The sequence below is a fragment of the Panthera tigris genome, chromosome C1 (assembly GCF_018350195.1).
Source record: "Panthera tigris isolate Pti1 chromosome C1, P.tigris_Pti1_mat1.1, whole genome shotgun sequence".
Taxonomy (NCBI): Eukaryota; Metazoa; Chordata; class Mammalia; order Carnivora; family Felidae; genus Panthera; species Panthera tigris.
The window spans coordinates 208,528,304-208,546,304 of record NC_056667.1 but is presented as its reverse complement, the minus strand read 5'-3'; positions in this window follow the sequence as shown (position 1 = coordinate 208,546,304).

The window sequence follows — 18,001 nt, the reverse complement described above, 5'->3', positions numbered from 1 at the left end:
TGAGGTGCACCCTGTTTTTAATGGGACAAAATCCCTTGCTTCAGAGGAACAGAGCTCTGCTGGCAAACTCACGGGCCATGTTCATGACCAACAGATAAGGGAGATATTGGAGTAGCACATCTCTGATACCCCTTTAAGCACACTTCCTATGTCTGTCTTTGTTATCTCTGTGAAAAGAAGTCTCTCTCTCTCTCTCTCTGTCTTTTAAATGCTTATTTTTTTAATGTTTATTTATTTTGAGTGAGTGAGAGAGAGAGAGAGAGAGAGAGAGCCAGCAGGGGAGGGGCAGAGAGAGAAGGAGACAGAGAATCCCAAGCAGGTTCCACGCTGTCGGTGCAGAACCTGACTCAGGGCTCAAAATCATGAACTGTGAGATCATGACTGGAGCTGAAATCAAGAGTCGGATGCTTAACCGACTGAGTCACCCAGGTGCCCCCCTCCACACCCTCTCTCTTTTTATTTCTTATCCCAGACTCACTGACCAAAGGACACTTGGCCCCAGTGACAGCGTAAATCTGACCTTTGCCTCAAGGGTCTCTGACAGGCAGCCTTGATTACATCTGTGTAATGGGCACAGGAGAAGTATGATTTGTTCTGCACTAAATTCTTCCGGGAAATTTTTTTCTGACTTCTCTTTAAAGTAAATAGAAGCTAAGGGTGGAGGGCAGGACTCTGGGATTCACGGTTTTCTACTGTAAAACCTAACAACGACTCAGTCCTCTCCAGGCCAGTTTCTAAGGTGATGCTCAACCGGATGAGTCGATTAGCATTCCAAAGTGATTCCTGAAGACACCTTCCTCTTTCTGAGACCTGAGGGAGGTCTGTTCGCGGGTGGAAAATCTAAGAGAAGTCTAAATGTAACTGCTATCACCCAAGCCTTGTTCTAACCGAGCCCATCACACCATCCAGAAGGTTCTTTTGGGTCCCCACGTGGCTAAATCCAGGGCACCGTGTCCAGCCCTCCTCATCCTCAAGCTCTTTGTAGGACCTGCCTTCTCAGAGCTGCTCGTTCTCTCCGGAAACGTTCTCTCTTCTTGGCACCTTCCCTGGCTTTCCTACCAGAGCTCTGCCTCTGCTACCACAGGTCCTGCAGGGGCTCCCCTGACCTGGTTCTTCTCTGGGTCTCGGGCACATCCACAGCCTACATGGCATCTCCGTGACATGCTGCACAGGTATTTCCGATCCTTCACAACGGAGCCCAGATCTTGTCTTCATCCAAAACAACCCAGCAGCAAAACGGCTCCTCCCACACCGGGTCACTCAGAACTGGGAGCAGGTCTTGCTGTCACCCCTCCCTCACCGACCTTGAAGTCCCTGCTAAGAACACGCTCAACCCCTCGACTTCTTTCCCCCGCCGTTGCCCTGCCTACATCCAGCCTGTCCCACTCTCCTCCGGTCACAACATCGCCTTCACTGTCTCTCCTTTTCCATCTCCGTGCCTTTCCCAAGCCGTCTCCACACTGCGGCTGGTGGACCCCCTACCCCTGCCCTGAGCGTACCCCCTGCTCTCAGGAGAGAGTCCAGGATTCCACAGGTCCCACAATGTTCTCCCCAAACCCTGATGTCTCATTGCAAGCCATTCCGCACTTCCTTTGTCCACAGCCGCAAGCTCTAGCTTTCTTTCGGTTCCTCTAAGTCCAGAACCTTCCTACCCAGGACTCTTTGAACGTGTTCTTGCCTTTCCCTGGATTGCACTCGTTCCTCCACGTTTGTGGCCACGTCCTGGTCACATGTCAGACATCAGCGATTTTCTCCAGGGGCACCTTCCCTGACCCACAAGCTGGGTTAAGATCCCTCTTCTATACATCCCTCCTTCATAACACCCCTCACCACTGTAACCAGAACATATCTTTAGTTCTTTGTAATCGCTGCTTTCCAACGAAATCAAAGGACCTTGTGGCTGCTGAACGTCTTAAGGAATCTGCCCGTGAATGTCTATGGGAGAAATAAAATGTTCTACTGAACACAATGGTAGGAAGTAACAAGACCGGGTTTCTCTAGCAATCCCAGAAACGTGAGCAAAGGTGGGCAGTGGGTGAGTGCTGGGGGAGCAAACGGTATGGAGAGGGACCCAATGCAGTGACTGGAAAAAGCCTTGTGGAAGAACCGAGTTAGCATTTACAATAAAGCATTGTGTTTACCCCAGACTCTAGGAGCGGATGCACCTGTCTATGTAAAACACTTCGATGACTCAGCTCCTATTGAACATGAGTTCACGAAGAATTTCTCTTCCAAGTAACAAGGACACATATGGCCAGAGAGCTGTCTGTAAGAGAACTGTCTATAGGAGTGGACAGGGTCAAGCCAGACTCTGGGACGTTGGACATCACCATACCTGGACCCTGACCTGCAAGGGTCTAGGCTCAGATTCCAGGAGGAGGCAGAACTCAGGAAGGCAGGGGATGATGTGGAGGCAGTGCGGGTGGAGGCGGGCAGCCTCCGTCCTGTCCTCCTCTTCTCTCAGAATGAGCTGGCCCCCCAAGCAGACAGCAGAAGCTACACATGTCACCTTGGAAATTCCCCAAGGTCAATCGTTAGCTGGTAATCCATTCATCGTTTCCAAAGAGGTGACTTTAAGGCACATTTATAGCTAATCTGTGTATTCCCAGTCACACGTGGGTGGGAATAAATCCTAGGACAAGACAGAGGCCAATCCAGCACCTGTGCAGTGAGACCCAGTTGGGCATCAGTTCCTCAAGGTCTGCAGCTATCGACTGGCCTAGGCACCCTTGGATTTTTTTGTTTTTGTTTTTATCACTTTTTTTGAAATTTCCCCAGAATAATAGTAAGTATTTTCTTAATTAAGAAAAATGTTTCTTGGGGCGCCTTGGTGACTCAGTTGGACGAGCTTCTGACTCTTGATTTTGGCTCAGGTCAAGATCTCATGGTTCATAGCTTCGAGGCCCGGGTAGGGCCCTGCACTGGTAGCACAGAGCCTGCTTGGGATTCTCTCTCTCCTGTCTCTGCCCCTCCCCCTCAAAATAAATAAATAAACTTGAAAAAAAAAAAAAGAAAAACGTTTCTTTCTTATCAATCAAATAAAGGAAGTCAGAAGGAAGTTCTGCCTTTGAATAGGGCCACCTGCTGTTCCTGCCCCATAATTTATTCTTTTCTTTCTTATTTTGACAACACTTTAACAATGTAAAAACCATCCTGAGCTTGGGGACGGTACAAAACCAGACCAATATCAGATCTGATGACAAACTGACCCTTGCTTTAGGTAAGGAGAAGTAGTAATGAGAACACTTGATTGACACCTTCTGAGTGCTCATTAGGGGCCTTAGGGGGAGGCATCAGATGGAGGGCGGTGGTCAGAGAGGTTAAGTAACTCCCCCAACTCCAGAACAAGAAAATGCAGAGCCCAGATTCAAACTTGGCCACTTGACTCCAGAACCATGTTCTAAATCTCTGTGCCAAGAGATTTAGTCAAGTGGACTTTACGATGGTCCACTCTGTGTGGGATGTATGCCAGCAGACCTTAAAGGGTGGTCCAGTGGGACTCTCAACCGCTGTAGCACAGGCAAAAGGTTCACACGTGAGCCATCATCCAAAGGACTCCTGAGAACCAGGAGGGAAGGACTCAAAATCTGTGCTCTTCTCGCGATGGGTGCATGGTGCTTTCCCCACATTTGTAAAGTCGCTCATAATTATTTTTATTGCTTATAATTTCTTTAACGTTTATTCATTTTTGAGAGACAGAACACAAGTGGGGGAGGGGCAGAGAGAGAGGGAGACACAGAAATCAAAGCAGGCGCCAGGCTCTGAGCTGTCAGCACAGAGCCCGACACAAGGCTCAAACTCACGAATCAGGAGATCATGACTGGAGCTGAAGTTGGATGCCAAACCCACTGAGCCACCCAGGCGCCCCTTATTGCCTATAGAATCCAGAGAAAGCTCTCCTTCTAGCTTTGGTTGGGAATAAGGGAGGGGCTGGGGAGAGACACAATGTTTATTACGTTTCTACTAGGTGCCAAGGCACTGTTGTGAGTGCGAGGCCTCCCTTGTGGGTTCAGGGTCTTCAGCTCTGAGTGTTGGGTCTACACTGAGTGCAGGGTGTACATTGTGAGTACAAGGTCTATACTGTGAACGCAGAGTCAATGTGTGAGTCCAGGGTTGGCCCTGTGAGTTCAGGGTCTCCAGCTCTGAGGGTAGGGTCTACAGCTGTGAGGTGTTTGCTCTCACTGCAATTACCTTACAGCAGTGGAAGACAGACAATGAGCAAGTAAACAGACAACATATTCCAGGTACTAATAAGTGCCTGAAGAAGGAAGGTCACCTGAGTGAGAGCATCACAGCGGGGAGTGGCTAAGATCTTTAGAAAGAGTGGATCTTGATGAGAACAGAGAGCCTCTGGAAGACGAGGGGCCGGAGGGTTGAAGCAGAAGGAGCAGTTCTGTACGTTGGTCCTTTCTTTTTTTTTTTTTTTTTTAATTTTTTAATGTTTGAGACAGAGAGAGACAGAGTATGAGCAGGGGAGGGGCAGAGAGAGAGGGAGACACAGAATCTGAAACAGGCTCCAGGCTCCGAGCTGTCAGCACAGAGCCAAACATGGGGCTTGAACCCACGAACCGTGAGATCATGATCTGAGCTGAAGTCAGACGCTCAACCGCTCAGCCAACTGGGCCACCCAGGCGCCCCTCCGTTGGTCCTTTCCACTGCCAACCAGGCGCTGGCCGCTGGGAACCATGTTCTGCAGGCCAACAAGGCCCTCTTCCTCCTCTCAGGAAGAAAGTGGTGAAGGATGGGGGTACAGGGCAATCCACACCCAAACCAGGAAAGGCCTTGTAAGGGACCCTAACAAGTCTGGATTTTATCCTGGAAGGTTTGGGGCAGGACTGAAGTTTAAGGAAGGAGAGGGAATTGAACAGGAAAGAGGAGAAATGGGCAGGACCAGACTGAAGAAACAGAAAGAGCTAAGGAAGTGTAAATAATAATAATAATAATAGTAATAATAATAATGATAATAAAAATAGTGAAACTTAGAATAACATATTCTGGTAAAGAAAAAAGTGGCTAAAAGGTAATCTGGCAACTATTAGCTAACACCTGAAGGACTCTTTGATTTTTCATTTTTGCCAGATGATTTCTGGCAATAAGAAATCTTATTTTTGCCAGATGATTCTGTGGACGGAGAACCAGCCTCAAGCTATACAAGCATTCAGGTTAGTTACATGGGGGGAAAAATCCTTGATTGCAGAGAGTGGTTAAATAACCTCTTTTCCTAAGAATCTATAAGGATAAGGCAGACAACTAATGATTTTTGGATGGAAGAAATCTAGTTTAAACCAGTGTTTGAGTGTCCCTAGCAATTGGATCCACACGATTATTGGTTATTTGATCTCATGTGTATGTACATCCAGTCCGTGAAAACTGGGACTCAATTTTAATGCTGTGTATTGATTACCCTTTGTGTGTTCAGAAAGTCTAGGCTCCTGGAGGGGAAGAATACACCATGTGCACATTAAGGAATAATCTGGAAATAATACACCTCATAACATTGTCGTGAGTATGTTATCAACTATGTCAACAGGGATAAGGAGTCACCAGTCATTCATATTATAAATTATTTACGGAACATGTGATAGGTCCGTGGCAGGAACCCAGGTAATGGACCCATAGGCGGGGAATGATAAAAGGGAACAGGCCATTAGTGACTCAGCTCTCCCACTGACCCAGACACCCAGCTGGCCAGGTCAAGGTTTCAGCTCCAGCTAATCATGAGAATATCTCAGGAACAAGACATAAGACGTGATCTCTAACACCCCTCATCTCTCAGCAGCTCTGGGCTCAGAGGGAGACTGGTCCATTCGAATCATGTTCCACCGGACTATAGGTCTCTTACCTGGAGCTTCGAGGGGCAGGGTCTCGAAAAGACAGAGAGCTTTTGCCCTGAAGGTGGAAGCCAGGAAAGGAAACCTAAAACTGGACCCCCTTTCCTGGGGCTGAATGCAGCAGGAGGCTCAGATATGGGAGAGAGGACTGAGAAACAAGCAGGGAACAGGCAAGATGAGAGGCGGGCTGGAGTGAGGCCTCCGGTACAGGCCACGTGTGCATGGAATGGACAGAGCCTGTTAGCTGAGGTCACCGGCACCTGGCTCAGAATCCCAGCTTGACGTCACCACTTGGGGGACCTTGGGCAAAGTACGCGACCTCTTTGAGTCTCAATATTTCACCCTGAAATTGGAAGACTGGAGTCTTCATTATCCAGAAGTAATTAGTCCAGAAGGCAGATATAGCTCAAAGTGAACCAATTTAAATAGGCACCAAAGTTGCACAGCAATAATTGAGTCACAAGTTTGATTACAACCTTGTCTTTAAAAATGCAACTAAAAACAAAGAAGAAGAAACAAAATAAGCAACCAAAGAAAAAGGGAGACAAACCAAGAAGTAGACTCTTAACTGTAGAGAACAAACTGATGGTTACCAGAGGGGAGGGAGTGGGGGCACGGGGGAAAGAGGTGATGGGGATTAAGGGCACACTTCTCGTGGTGAGCATGACTAAGATATAGAATTGTTGAATCGCTGTATTGCATGCCTGAAACTAATGTAACCCTGCATGGTAAATACACTGGAATTAAAATAAAAATGAAAAAAAAATTATCGCTAGGCTACAAAAAAGAAACGAAAAATTATGCATATAAGTTATTTTATTTTAGAGTTAATGAAGCATAGGTTATAATTCCAACTAGGTGCTAATTTCTAGAACAATGAATGACTCAGATGTGATTGCAGGGTTTCTGGCATGTTTTCCTGAGACAACATTCTCCATGCCAGAGGGCTCTGCCAGTTTTTCTGAGGGTTTCTCCTAACATCTCGATGGGCAAAGAATTCTTTCCCCATGATGTGGGATCCAGTTGTCAATACATTCCTTTCAAGAGCAGATAGGAAACGAGCAAGTCTCATTGTTTTTCACTTTAATGTTAACTTTATATACCTTTCTAAAAATTTCTACAGATCATTTCCATTTCTGGCATTACGGTCGACTAGACACGCCGAAAAGTCTCCCCTCCCCACAAAACGCTTAGAACATGGGAAGAAATGGGATAGGACTGCACACTGAGTGGGTGAGGGGAGATCTGAAGTGTGGACCCTCAGAGGGTCCCTGTCAATGAAAGGAGGGTTTGGGAAAAACCCTCCTGGGACAAAGTGACACATGTAGTGTGTCTGCTATAGTTTGGGTGGTGGGGAAATCGAGATTTGCAGATGTATGTTTCATTGTGTGTCTTTCAGTTATTTTCAGCACACACACACACACACACACACGTACTTGTCTAAATGAGTCCACATTGTTCTGTAACTTGCTTTTTCCCTCTTAATTTGTCTTAGAGATTTTTCAATGTGTACTCTATGCATTTATCTCATTTTTTAAAAGTATAATTTTTTAAAACATTTATTTTGAGAGAGAGATAGCATGAGCACAGGGGAGGGGCAGAGAGAGAGAGGGAGAGAGAGTATCCCAAGCACTGTCAGAGCAGAGCCTGATGTGGGGCTCAATCCCACAACTGTGAGATCATGACCTGAGCTGAGATCAAGAGTCAGATGCTTAACTGACTGAGCCACCCAGGCGCCCCTGTATTTATCTCATTTTTAAACAGCTGCATGAAACGCATGTTATAGATATTATTTAATTTCAAAGTACAAAACCACCCCACACTTATAACTTTTCTTATTTTGCTTTCTTTTTCTATTGAACCTACCACTAATGTACTCAATATTTACCCATGATATTTATGTTTTGTTTCTCTCTGTGAGTGTGGAAGCTTCGTAGGGCAGGGATATGTGTTGTGTTTGTTAACTGATTTATCCCATTTGCTTAGAAACAGAGCCGACACAGTAGATTCTCAGTAAATATTTGCTGAAAGAATCTAATTAATGAGCTCTCCTTTAACCAACCCCCCAATGACTTATAAGTTTTCATGACTCTCAACAATGCTGCAAACATCGATGTATGTGCTTCTCTGGGCACATTACAAATTACAAGGTCAAATACTCTGCATCTAAACAATGATGTCATTGGATTAGCGAGTGTATGGAAAGCGACCTCCATGGGCAAGACAACTCAGTGTCATTTCACTCATGATCATTTCCTGTTGATACCTAATAAATGAATCTATTAAAATTGCTACTCCAAACTTTTCCTGGAGGCTTTTATCATTGCTCTGCCCCAAAGAACATGCAAGGCTCCAAAGGAACCATGTGTTTGTTCCCACTTTCCCTTTCACCCTAATCCATGTCCTTCCCTCAGATGGGTATTCTCTTCCCTCTGGACCAAGAAGATAGACAAAGCGTGCTCTTGTCTATTTCCTGTTTCATTGCTCTGGGTTGAGCCTTTTTTTGAGGCTATTTTTTGAGCCGATGCAGAGCTGAGCATTTTAGGAAGACGAATGCCAGGGTTCACATTATGTTGAATGTGGACTAAAATCAGGATCCCATTAAGTTAACAACATCGTTAAGATGTTTATCTTCAGAGTAATGTTCTGGGTGAAGTGCGGAATGTGATGCATCAGGGAAATGACCACATAATGGCAACATTAGATGGGAAGAGACTATCTGTGGGGATCCACGAAGCCGGAAGGACCCGTACAAACCAAATGTCTGGTATGGACTACCTCACACCCCAGTGCATTTTCCTAATACGTCATGGCCCCCTTCTAATTTCACATGCAACAACATTCCTCCCCAAAGTTCCTCACTCCTAAAGAATCCCATGAACAGTGAATGACCAGATATTCCATGTTAAAGACGGTGCTCTCGTTTCTTTTGGCGTTTTTTACCTCAGGTTATTTCAGGAAGAACAATGGCCAGGCCCCACTTTCTAAAAGAGGGTAACTCCATATGAAAGCAAGATCTGAAATGGATCCATTCAAACCCTGTCTCCCATCCTTTGACCGAAGAGGAATAGCATCTTGGGGGTACCCTTCCAGAAGATATGGTTCGGAGCATCGTAACTGACTGCCCAGTGGGAAGAACAAGTCACCTGTTCCCTGGACTACTGTGACTTCTTCCTCCCTTGTCTCACCTTCCAGTGCTGCTAGCACCCCGAGGATGAACACAAAGGGCCTAGAGTGGTTTTCAAGCCTCTCTGGAGTGTGGCCCCTACATTCCTAACTGATCTCCTCCATCCCAGGTCCTCCCTGCCCGTGTTCCAATCATACCAGGGCTGTCCCCCGCGCACACCCTGCTCTCAGGGCTGGTGGATGCCCTCCACTTCTCTTTGTGTGCAAGCCCAGCCCTTCAATTTGCAGGGCCAAGATTTGAGTGCAAATGAAAGCCTGCGTGCTGCCTGTCTCAGTATTAAAAAGTGATAAGTCCCACCAGCAGATTGTTAAAATATGCTCTGTCCTTCTGCCTTGCCAAATATACCTTCATAACAACCAAATGAAAAAATATGTGTAAGTCTGTGATTTTTGGCAAAATACCAAAGGCCTCTGAAGTTAATCACTATTGCATTATGTCTGGGTATTCTGTTGATGGGTCAGGCTGTTTGGATGAGTAGTAAAATAGAGATACTCATAATTCGTACATTATTATATCTTTATTCCAGAATGTTTTCCTTCCAGACCATTCCAGAATGGTCTAAAGGATTAAAAATGAAATGTAACAGTGTTTCAACTATACAAAATTTGGATCTATCTCACCAACAGGACAAAATATAGGAATTGTAAAGGTAAAACATTTTTGAAGTATTTTTCACATGCTTACAAGTTAACTTTCTTGAAAAAAAATTCTGCAAAATCACCTACAAAACTAAAAGACAAAAAAAAATTATAATTAATGAATATCCGCATTAAAAAATTTTTTTCATACTTTATTTTTGATAGAAAGAGACAGAGCACAAGTGGAGGAGGGGCACAGAGAGAGGGAGACACAGAATCCAAAGCAGGCTCCAGGCTCTCAGCTGTCAGCACAGAGCCCGACGCGGGGCTCGAACTCACAAACCGCGAGACCATGACCTGAGCTGAAGTCAAACACCCAACCGACTGAGCCACCCAGGCACCCCGAGCATCCACATTTTAAATAAAAAATTATGTATTTATTTTTTAAAGTTTATTTTTATTTATTTTGAGAGAGAGAGAGAGAGAGAGAGCAAGCGGGGAGGGGGGGCAGAGAAAGAGGGAGACAGAGAGAAATCTCAAGCTGGCTCCACACTGTCAGTGCAGAGCCTGACACAGGGCTCAAACTCACAAACCATGAGATCACGACCTGAGCTGAAATCAAGAGTCCGATGCTTAACTGACTGAGCCACCCAGGTGCCCCTAAATCAAAATTATTTAAATAAAGCTGAAAATGTTTTAGTGTAATTAAATTTTCGCAAATATATGCAGAGGGTGTGTTTAACGTCCATTCATTGCCCAAGGAAAGAATCAATAGCCTGTTTCATGTGCATTACGTCTAGAACTGCATGTAAACAGATCTAAGAGGAATATGTATTGTGCAATATTGTAAACATTGCTCGGCGACTTCCTGCAACTCTTGCGAACGCCACACTAACACAGGAGCACCCCGGGAGCAACTAATTAGAACCCCGGGAGAAGCCAGACACTGGATGCTCGTCACTCCTAAAGTGAGGCTTTACCAGACGAGATTGTTTTGTATTTGTGCCGAGAAAGATTTAGCAACTAAATCTGTCTTTCCTCTTGCCTAAGTATTTCCGTCGCACGAACCCTCCTTCCACACGCTCTGAAGCAACCGGCCCACAGACCTCCGTGACAGAGGCACCCAAGCTCCCATTTCGGGGACACCGGGCAGGAAGGAGGACCCCACTGTCCCGGGGCCTGAGAGGGTTAGTCACCTCGTGCAGCGCAAGCTTAGGCTCACAGGCTGAGCTCTGGACCCTAAGCGGCAGAGGGACCCCTGTGTTCTTCAGTAGATGTCTTGTTGTGTGCTGGTGGCACGTGAGACCCTAACGTGCGGGGCCCAGAGAGCCTCCTGCCCGTATCTAAGGCTGCCCCTCGTGCGTGGAAGGCTGCTGTGATTCCTGAGGAACCCTCCCACCCCCCACCCCCAGACCTCCTCTGTGAAGGAGGGCCTATCCCCCGGGCCTTTACAGCCGGGCTCAGCACGTCGCACTAAAGTGACTTGTGTGCTCCCACTCAGCTGCCTGAGGGCCTGTAGCCGACAAACAAGACTTGCTTGTACTTCACTCTGTCGTATTTTGAAGGCAGTACGTGTTGAATTTGCCAAATACAAAATTATATCGAGTAAGTTTTTCCAACTACTACTATTATCCTGTTTATATGCCTTGGTGGAAAGCCACCGTGCTCTAGGAAAAGCCACCATGCTCTAAGGAAAGCCACCATCCTCTGGGGAAAGCCACCATCCTCTAAGGAAAGGCACCATGCTTTCGGGAAACCCACCTTGCTCTGGGGAGAGCCACCACACTCATGGCCCACATTCCTGGGCTGCACAGCCCCTAGGGTGGGCCTGTCTACATTGACTCACTCACACTTATGACCCTGCCCATGGCTTGAGGAGCACCAGAGGCTCCAACGCTTGACTCCATGGCCCAAAGTCTTGCAATTTGGTCTTCTTTTGCCTAACTTCTTTTCACTAACTTTTGAGAGACTCTCCTCATATCTCTTAGTTTATTGGCAGGAAGCATGACAAAGGGTGGCCAAGGCCCCACAGGATTTTCTCCTTGAATCCGGGACGTGGGAGGTTTGGGTGCTTCTAAACTGGTCAACACGTCAGCCTCAGAAGGTGTTTCCTTTCTCTTAAGAGAAAGGTTATCAGAGAGGACATGGAATAAAAATGGAAAAGATCAGATGTCGTAATTCTAGTCAAGGTCTATAATTCAGATCAAGACTTCAGAGTCAGACTGGCATTGGCTGTGTGGACAAGAAAGATGACAGTAAAATGTTTCAGACCCTCATCGTCTTCTTGTAAAGATGTCTTTAGAACACATAAATTCGGAACTGAAGTAAGCTATGTTATGAGGCCAAATTTTCTCAAGGAAGTAAACCAGAGGCCCTGCAAAATGTGCCCAGGGAAATGGAAATAAACAACAGGGAGGTAGTCAGGTGCTTGGGTCCAGCCAAAGCCAAAGATGTTAGGGAAGGGCCTCCCCCAGCGGAAGGCCCCCTTCGCCGCCTGAGTCTCCCTCCTCCCTTCTCCTGAGTCCTCTCTCCTGACACCATGGGGTTCTGTGGCCGTGCTGGCGGAGGTGGCTGTGGCTGCGGAAGGGCAGCGGCCAGCAGAAGAGCTGGAAGAAGCAGTGCCCCGCCTGGCGGCCAGCGGCCCAACCTCTGGGCAGGTGCTGCAGGGGACGGGCTCGGTCCCGTGCCGAGATCTTGACACATTTTGAACTTTCATCTCTTCTGGGCCACCTAAATGTCAAGCTTGGAATCGAAGAGATACCTGACTAGAAGTCAGAAGTCCCAAATTCAAGTTCACGCTCTGCCACAGCAACCTGACGACAAATACATCATCTTAGCCTCCCTGAGTCGTACTGCCTTCCTCACTCGTCTATAAAATAATAAGGTTGAACTAAGAATTTCTGAGGACCTTTACAGCTTTAGCAGCGTACGACTCCATTAATTCTGAAAACTAAATTCACCATGTCCCCACCTCACAGATTCCCTTATTTACCTTGGGTATGGTGGACCTTAAAGTTTGTGCGTATATATATACACATACACAAATATAAACATACACATACATAAAAACACATGTATCAGCACATATATATATGCACACACATAATATAAACATACGTATCAGCATATAAATATAAAAACTCTCAATCCAATATGATCTAGCAATCAAAATCCACACTGCAAAAAAAAAAAAAAAAAAAAAAAAAGAAGAAAAAGAAAAAGAAAAAAGGCCACAGCTCACTCCTGAGGCTACAAAACCTCACATTAATGAACTCACTGCTTTTTCATATTTTTCTTCTTTTGAAATATTTACTTTTCTGCCTGTGAAACTTCTGCTGCACTTATATTCCTACTTAAACTAATGGTTATGTACTATATATTTCTTACAATTTCTAGTGTTCTCAAATTTTCCTAAAATATTCAAAAAAAATTTTTTTAACATTTATTTATTTTTGAAAGAGAGAGAGAGAGAGATGGAGTGTGAATGGGGGAGGGGCAGAGAGAGAGAGGGAGACACAGAATCCGAAGTAGGTTCCAGGTTCTGAGCTGTCAGTACAGAGCCTGACGTGGGGCTTGAACTCACGAATGGTGAGATCATGACCTGAGCCGAAACCAAGGGTCAGACGTTTAACCAACTGAGCCACCCAGGCACCCCTAATTTTTTTTAAATGTTTATTTATTTTTGAGAGAGAGAGAGAGAGAGAGAGAGAGAGAGAGAAAGGGTGGGGAGGGCAGAGAGAGGAGACAGAATCCGAAGCAGGCTCCAGGCTCTGAGCTGTCAGCACAGAGCTGGACGTGGGGCTCGAACTCATGAACCGGGAGATCATGGCCTGACCCGAAGTCGGACGCTTAACTGACTTTACCCAAACATATTTTTAAAAATAAAACTGCAGAAGTCCAATTCAGTGATCCAGGGTCCGGTCACCAGCCTCGAGTTTGTGGAGGGTCACCGACAGCAACACTGGGGGTGGCTTCCTGGAACCATAGCTGGAGCGGTACATGCTTGAACTCAGTTATTCCACGTGGGGCTTCTTGATTGCCGTGACTTCCAACTACGGCAGGTGCAGCAGCACCCCAGCGGCCCATTCGGCAGTTGGGTCCTAGGAAGCATTTCTGGAGGCCGGCCTGGAACCTGCCCCCGTCCCCGTCACCAAGGCCCCCAGCAATTTTGTACCCATAATTCCACAATTACCTCTCTGAGACTTTGGAGTTTCTGCAGTTGACAATGGTAGACGAAATGCCCCTCGACCGTCGTTCTGTGTCAAACTGCAGCCACCCTCCAAAGCGGGGAGGAATCGCAGCTCCCTGCCTGTCTCCATAGAATCCTTCCTTTTCCCGAACACTTGCTGCTTCAGCATGGCACGTGAGAAGTCACTTCTGTCTTTTCTATCCTTGGTTTTTGTAACATTCCTTTTTCGGGGTTTTTTTAGTTGTAAAAAGATAGAAATCCATTTAAAATAGTGTCAAAGGGGTGACTGATTATAATATAGAGGCATCTGACAGAAAACAAAGACAGAACCTACAGTCAGTCTTCATGTGGTAGGAATCAAGAAGAAGAAAACGTTTGAGAAGCCAGATGGCTACTCTTTCTCTGACTCACTCTAAAGCCACATGGTCTGTCACTTCTTTCTGCACATCTGCATTTTCTCCTCCTCCGCTTCCTTCTTTTGTGCCGACTGGTTTCTCTATTTCCCCGGGGTATGACTCATGAATTTATGTGCCCTGGTAGAGACTGTGAGTTGCCCTCCCAGTACCCTCTGTTGCCTACTCGCTCTGCCCCCTGCCATTTTACCTGGGCACAAATCAGATGAAATAATATAAAAATAATAATAATAATACATATAATAAATATTATGTAATCCCCAGACCCCCTTGCAGCTAAATGTTGTCACATGGCTCCATTCTACCCAACGAGACGGCTCTTTAAAAGAAAGAAGGTGGGCCTTTCTCTTCCTTTATCCTTCTGAGTGGAGAATACATATGATGGTTAGAGCTATGGCCGCCATATTTCCATCATGATAATGAAAGGATCAAAGACGTGGTGGGGTCCATAAGGTGCAAGGGTCTCTGAGGAAGTGGGGCTATCATTCAGGCTCTTGAGTACTTACCTCCAGACTTCTTATGAAGAACTAATTTCTGTCTTATGTAAGCCATTATTATCTTGAATTTCTTTTTACGTGCACCTAAAGCCTAATCTTAATTGAGAGGTGTGTGTCCTCCCCATTTCATGCATAACAGACAATAACTACGGTCTTTTCCTTTTCCTTTTCTTTTTTTAAAATTTTTTAAAAAATTTACTTATTTATTTTGAGAGAGATAGAGACAGCGTGAGTAGAGGAGGAGCAGAGAGAGAGAGAGAAAGAGAGAGAGAATCCCAAGCAGGCTCTGTACCGTCAGCACGGAGCCCAATGAGGGGCTCAAACTCACGAACCCGTGAGATCGTGACCTGAGCCAAAACTGAGGGTTGGATGCTTCACCAACTGAGTTATCCAGGCTCCGCACTAGGGTCTTCTTCAATTCTAAGATCTCGGGAGAGATTAGAAGAGCTTAGCTTCTGTATCTACTTGTATTCCAATTAGCAATGACTGGTGGGAGCCAAGTTCCAGAATACAAATGAGGTACAGAAGGTCTACCCATGTTAACTGTGGGGATTGTTTTTACAGAAGGAGGCATATGGGTCACAAAGCTACCTTCAAAGTTGTCTGCTGGGAGGAGCCAAGATGGCGGAACAGCATGGAAGCTTTTTGTGTGCCTCGCGTCCATGAAATACACCCAGACCAACACGAAACCATCCTATACACCTAGAGAACCGATGGGAGGATTAACACAACAATCTGTACAACCTGAACCACAGAATTCAGCAGGTACGCGGCGCGCAGAGGTGAACTTGGGGAGAGAGAAGCCGGCAGCGGGCAGGGAGCCACTTTTGCAGGGGGAGAGAGGACGGAGACTGGGGAGGGGGGGAGAATACGGGAAAAGCAGCCCTCCCCAAAAGCAGCTGGAGAGAAAGTGGAAAATTGGAAACGGCCGCAGGGACTAAACTAAGAAGGGAGAAAGGAGAACGGAGAGGGTTTAAATTCCATTAAGACTGTAAACAAGGGGAGCGCAACGGCTGCAACTCCGCAGCTCCCTACCTGGCGGTGCTCTGGCGGGAAGGGCGAATCCCCAGGAGCAGAGTGAGGTCCGGGAGGTTCTTGGGCCACACGGGGAAAAGCGGTTCCACTGCTGGAAGGACGTTTGGTGGAGACGGTGGAAGCCACCTGGTCCCAGCAGACCCCCGAAAACGGCCACATTCACTGGTGCCGGAACAAGGTCGTTAAGGGTGAAGCCTGGTGCCAGATGTGTGTGGTGATTTTCCATAATCCCTGAAACACTGCTGGTACACTATCTCGTGAACTTTTTCTGGGGAGGGCTGGCACCTGGCGGCAGTCTCGGGGCACCAGCAGCAGCAGGGTCCAGCGGGTGTTCCTGGGTGCAGCCAACATTTGGCCACTGCTCATTCGGCCATTGCTGGGTTAGACCCTCCCGCAGAAGGACAGAACGGGTCAAAGCCGCAGTCCTTCGGAAGTAAGCGTCCGGGAAAACAGCCAGAAGAAAAGAGAGAGGTACTGCCTGTGGCCTGGTCGCGGGGAGTCAAAGAGCAGGGAGTGGACGACAGCTGAAGACGGAGGACAGACTGGGTAGCTGGGTTGCGCATTTTCACCACTCCCGCACATGCGCATATGCACCTATGACCACCGCAACGATCCACCCCAGGAGGCTAGCAGCGCCATCTAGTGGAGAACGGAGCTGTTACACTGAGCCCCGCCCAACTGGGCCAACTTCGCTCTTCAAGAACACAAGTCTCACTGCCGGCTTAATTATGGACGATAAAGAGCTACATAGACTGACTTCTAGGGGAAAATGAAGCAATTTCAGTCTTACCTCAATCTGTTAGCAGGTTCATCTATTCAATTTTCTTTTTTTTCTTTTTCCTTTTTCTCTTTTACAATTCTTTTTCTTGAATACAGAAAGAGAAAAAATTCATTTTTATTTTCAATTTTTATTAAAAATATCTTTCTTTAAGTTTTATTACTATATTTTTTACTCTTGTGTAAATTTTTTTCAAATTCTACTTTATTTCCATCATTTTATTTTAGTCTACTTCCGTGTACTCACCTTTTCAAATTTTCAAACAATTTCCTCTTTTTTCTTTCTTTTTCTTTTTTTCTCTTTTTTGTTTCTTTTCTTTTTCTTGAATGCAGAAAGAGAAAAACCTCATTTTTACTTTCAATTTCCATTAAAAATATTTTTATTTAATTTTATTACTACATTTTTTGCTTTTATGTAAATTTTTTCAAATTCTCTTTTACTTCCATCATTTAATTTAGTCTACTACAGTGTATTCACTTTTTCAAATTTTCAAATGATTTCTTTTTTCTTTTCTTTTTCTCTCTTTTTTTCTTTTTTGTTTCTTTTCTTTTTTCTTAAGTACAGAAAATGGAAAAATTCATATTTATTTTTAATTATTATTAAAAATGTTTTTCTTTAATTTTTTCTACTATATTCTTTACTTTTGTGTATATTTTTTCAAATTCTATTTTATCCCCATCATCTCATTTTAGTCTACTTCAGTGTATTCATTTTTTCAAATTCTCAAACAATTTCCGTTTTTTTTTCTCTCCCCCCCTCCTTTTTTTCCCCCTCTAATCTGTCAAACGACTTTCAACACCCAGACCAAAACACACCTAGGATCTAGCATCATCTATTCGATTTGTGTGTGTGTGTTTAATTTTTAATTTTAATATTTTTAAATTTTAATTGTTTAATTTCAATGTTTCTACCTCATTAATTCCTTTTCTCCCTTCAAAATGACAAAATGAAGGAATTCACCCCAAAAAAAGAGCATGAAGAAATGATAGCCAGGGATTTAACCAACACAGATACAACAAGGTGTCTGAACCAGAATTTAGAATCGCAATAATAAGAATACTAGCTGGAGTCGAAAATAGATTAGAATCCCTTTCTGCAGAGATAAAAGAAGTAAAAAATAGCCAGAATGAAATTAAAAATGCTATAACTGAGCTGCAATCACGGATGGATGCAGTGGCGGCAAGGGTGGACGAGGCAGAACAGAGAATCAGCAACATAGAGGACAAACTTATAGAGAATAATGAAGCAGAAAAAAGAGGGGGATTAAGGCAAAAGAGCACGATTTAAGAATTAGAGAAATCAGTGACTCATTAAAAAGGAATAACATCAGAATCATAGGGGTCCCAGAAGAGGAACAGAGAGAAATAGGGGTAGAAGGGTTATGTGAGCAAATCATAGCAGAAAACTTTCCTAACCTGGGGAAAGACACAGACATCAAAATCCAGGAAGCACAGAGGACCCCCATTAGATTCAACAAAAACCGGCCATCAACA